The 4320-nt window shown below is 34.8% G+C and overlaps 1 pseudogene; it reads left to right on the top strand.

Moving 5' to 3' along the window:
• The first annotated feature begins 312 nt into the window (after positions 1 to 312).
• Positions 313 to 3884, top strand: LOC112040951 (protein ABA AND ROS SENSITIVE 1-like; annotated as a pseudogene).
• The last annotated feature ends 436 nt before the right edge of the window (positions 3885 to 4320 follow it).

Below are 4320 nucleotides of genomic sequence, written 5' to 3'. Positions count from 1 at the left end.
TTGGATATTTTTTGTTTTGTTTATCTTCCTAATTTTTCTGTTTTATTTGCTGGTTTCTATTGTCTTGTTTTGATCGATTTAGTGACAAATGCTCAAAAACTAAAAGGGTATTTTGGATTTTTGCAATATGCTTGGGTTGCATATTTTTCCTCTGTTTCGGTGCTGGTGGTTGATTTGAGTGTGAGATTTTTCTTCTGTATAGGATTTCAGTGTTTGTGGATTGACTAGGCTGTTGATTTTATTTGTTTCCTTTTGGTTGATGAGAAAATGAAAGCAAAAACTAGAGAACCAACCAACCGTACTAAACTGATTGAATTACAATTAGCTCAGTTTTGGTATTCCTACCCTATGTCTTCTTGGTGCTGATGTCAAATATGGCAAAACCGACAGCCTTGGTTTGGTGTAAAAAATGCCCTAAACACTGATTTCACTGAACTGATATCACCCCTAGGATTTTCTTCTATGGATTGAGAGAAAAGGGGGGTGGGGTGGGGTTGGGAGTTTAGAAAAATTTCACATCAGTTATTGCTAAATATTCCTTGATTTGTGCCTTTCTGTTTTGGGATTTTTCATTTTGAGCCAAGTTTTCAATTGTTGTATTGATTATATTTTATTTGGCATATCTTTCTGGACCCCATATTTCTTCGGTTCTTAATGAGTATTTACTAATTGGATGCCTATGCTGGGACAGGCGATAAATACTATCAAGGCTAATGCAGCTGCCCAAAAATCAGTCATCATCTATGCTCCCTCCAAATGTTTTTGTCAACAATGATACCAAAATGCTAAAAACCGGTACGAGCTTGTATCTGATTTTTCTTTTAATCATAATAACTATCATTTTTCTGTATTTATTTTATTTAGTTCAATCAAGTCCTTACGAAAGTCAAAAGGTTATAATCAAGTCCTATTCAAATCTATTTAAGAATCATGACTTTAATTGCACTGGGATATTTTTCACCAGTGTGTCATTTTTAATAGAAAGAAGGTATTTTTACTCTGTTGATTTGAATAGCCAAAAAAGTCAGCAATTTCTGTCATGGTTTCTAAACAGATGGGGATGGAAGGAGTTAATTGGATTTTTTTTTTTAGCTTGGGGAAATTACACTTTCCATTCATGGTTTGTATCAAGTTTGAGTAGTCAAGCTGTGGTTTAACATGCTCAACTCACTTGAGGTCTAATTGTATTTGCTTTTGGTTTGGAAGTTTAATGTATTCAGATTTCAGTGAGTTTGCTATTGTATTTTCTGGTACTTCTTTTAAAGGCATTTGATTTTGCACATACAAATTTTAACAATTTGGGCCTGAAAAAACATTAAAGGATGTGATCTCAGGTGGGTAATGTGCAACTTTTTATACATTGGCTGGCAACTCAAACTTGACACAAACCATAGGTTGGTAAAGTGTAATTAACCCTTTTGAATATCATAGAGACCTGGTTGAAACTTTTTAATTTCGGGACCAAAATAGGCATTTATTTATTTATTCCCTTAGTTTAATTTGATTTTGAATTGTGATTATTTACTGATAGGAAGGGATTCTATTTACTTATTAATGTACTATTAGGAAAGGATTCGCTCAAGTCAGTGGAGACTGATTTATACAAAAAGACTGGGCTTTCTGCTCTACCAGAGGAGAGTTCAAACTTGGTGAGTGAAATAGATAGACTGCCTAATGGTAGTTCTGGAAAGGCAATAAATATCCGGCCTGCTGGGGGGGTACATCAACATCAGAAGACATTGCTGGTTCTAAAATCAATCAAGCAAAGGGAGCTCTACCTGAAGGCTTCTTTGATAACAAGGATGCTGACTTGTGTGTACTCGGCATAAAGCCTGTTAAGCTAGACATCAAGTAAGTTCCTACATTTTTGTTATCTCTGCATCTTCATGCTCTCTTCTATTCAAGCCAAATGTTAATATAATTGTAATTTTTCTCTTTTTTTTTTTATTTTATCTGCTCTAATATTGGTTCTCTATCAAATTGCAACAGAGTTTACAGAGTAGTTTTAAGAAAAGTCCTGTAATGCAGAGAGGTCTTTTCAGTGGTTGCCTTTGATGTTATTTTGGGGAAATAATTACTAGGGGGCCTTATGACTTCTTCATTTTTTTTGGCCCTTTCCTTTTTTGCCTTTTCTTGTCCTTTAACTAGTATGGCTGATAAATATCATCATTGTCTTGATGGGCTCTGCTGCTTGGATGACTTAAATTGGTGGCTAATATTGCAAGGTTGTGTCTTGGTTAGTAGCTGTTGATCAAGGATTTTATGTTATTAGTTAGATCAAATATATTTTAGAACATATGTAAATCACCATTTGAACATCCATATAAAATTCCATCATGAACTATAATTACATAGACTTGCTGGAGTACAAATCAGGGCAGTTCACCTCCTGTTTATGAGATCTTCTATGATTAAATCTTATCCAATGCTGCTGTGGACCACAAATCGAAGAATTGGACTTTCAGTTGTATGGTTCTCCAATATCTATAGTAGTATTGATATCGAAAATATTCTAAATTTGATGTCAAAACTGGCTGCATTGATAACTCAGTTATCTAATATGCATATTGTGTTGCCTACCCATCTAGTAAATCACAAAATTAGACCCTTATTCTTAATGTTAATTTTTGCAATAGGCTTAACAAACGAGCCACCACAGGAAAGAAGACCCATTTGTTTGAGGTCTGACTATTGCGGTATTTGTAGGTTGGCGCTATATAATTTTAAACCTCATGGAGGTTTCTCCAATTCATCAATAAATTTAGAGCAGAATAGGTGTGGTCTGTCTGTGGCAAAGTTTCAAATGCAACAAATTCTTTTCTATTACTTCATATTTTTTCTTTAATGACATGGAACACACCATAACATTGAAAATTTGTTTGGTTGTGGCTAGAGATGAGTACAAGGAATTCGAAAAGTTGATTCAAGAGGACTTGCAGGAGGTGGATGACCGTTTTGAGGAAGAGGAGGTGAGGGTTGAAATATAATCGAACTGTTCACTTCTGCATTCTATTTTTCCATGTTATCTATCCACACTAGAAACTTAAAATTGTTTTCCTGTTGTTTCAATTGTAACTGCAGATCGATGCTGCTGAAACGATAGAAGAGGCTGAATCTGTTGAGCAGAAGTATGTTCAGCTGTGTGATTGTTGGTCAAATTTCACATCCTGCTTCTCCAATCTTCTTTGCCAATATTCTTCATTCCATTTCCTTTTTTGCAGAACGTATTGGGAGAAAGTGGAAATGTTGAAGAAGAAGAAATTGGAACTGCAGGTTGCCAGGCCTGTCAAACGGAGAAAAGCATCTGAGGGTGTTGCCAAGGAGTCCAGGCATGAAGAATCATCCAGTGACGACGACAGTGGTGAGAATTTTGCAGTTGATTGGAGAGCCCAACACTTGTGAACGTGCTTTGCAGATGTTTTGGTATATATGAAGGTATGATCTTAAAATATAAACCAAAAAGTCTGACCCAAACTGGAATCCACCATATCAATCTTTTCCTTGGATTATAAGCTAAAAAATGGGAGTTGGTGATGCTTACTGCATCTAGAGAAACTTTTACCTATCTACATTCTTTGGTTTGCCAAAGGATAAAACTATTTAAAAAAAAAAAAAAAAACCCGAGCTTCGCACTGTGTTGGATAGCCCTGGAGTACATGCATTTCAGAGAAGTGACAGTCCATGTCAGGGGGCATAAGAATAACTTTATAAGCCTATATTTTAGCCTTACAGCTGTGATTCTGTATAAATATTCTGAGGTTGAGGAGAGTCAAATTATCAATTATGAACATTGTAAATATCGCTTGAATTAGCGTGAATAAATTCTCTACAAAATTTAGCTGGGTGAGACTTTAGCATAATGAAACAAATTTATTTTATTTTTATTTGGAAGAATTTTTTTTGAAAAGGTTTTTATTTGGAAGTATTGAACTTTGATTAATTGGTTTCTTTCTGCCTTAAGGTTGTTCAGTAGCTTGTTTGGCAACTAAAAGATTATACTTATTAAGAGCGTACCCAAACCCAAAGAGAAAATATTGATCTGGGAAGGGATTTCTGGACCGAAAAGAAAGAGTCAACTTATACCCAACTCATTGAAACGACAAGTTAGGTTGAATTGTGGGTCACAACTCACAAGGGTTGATCCTTTTTTTTTTTTTTTTTAAAGGGATTTTTTTCTGCATTTTTGCCCTCCTTTTTTTTTTTTTTTTTTATCTCTATGTAAATATGTTTCACACTTTCAATTGCTCTTTCTTTTGTTTCATGAGGCTGAGGCTTAAAGGCTTCAATTTAGTGACTTTAGATTATATAAGCTTAAAAATT

This window comes from Quercus suber, unplaced genomic scaffold (genome assembly GCF_002906115.3).
Source record: "Quercus suber isolate HL8 unplaced genomic scaffold, Cork oak 2.0 scaffold_76, whole genome shotgun sequence".
Taxonomy (NCBI): domain Eukaryota; kingdom Viridiplantae; phylum Streptophyta; class Magnoliopsida; order Fagales; family Fagaceae; genus Quercus; species Quercus suber.
The sequence above is the reverse complement of the archived record's forward strand: the minus strand, read 5'-3'. Positions and strand labels throughout refer to the sequence as shown.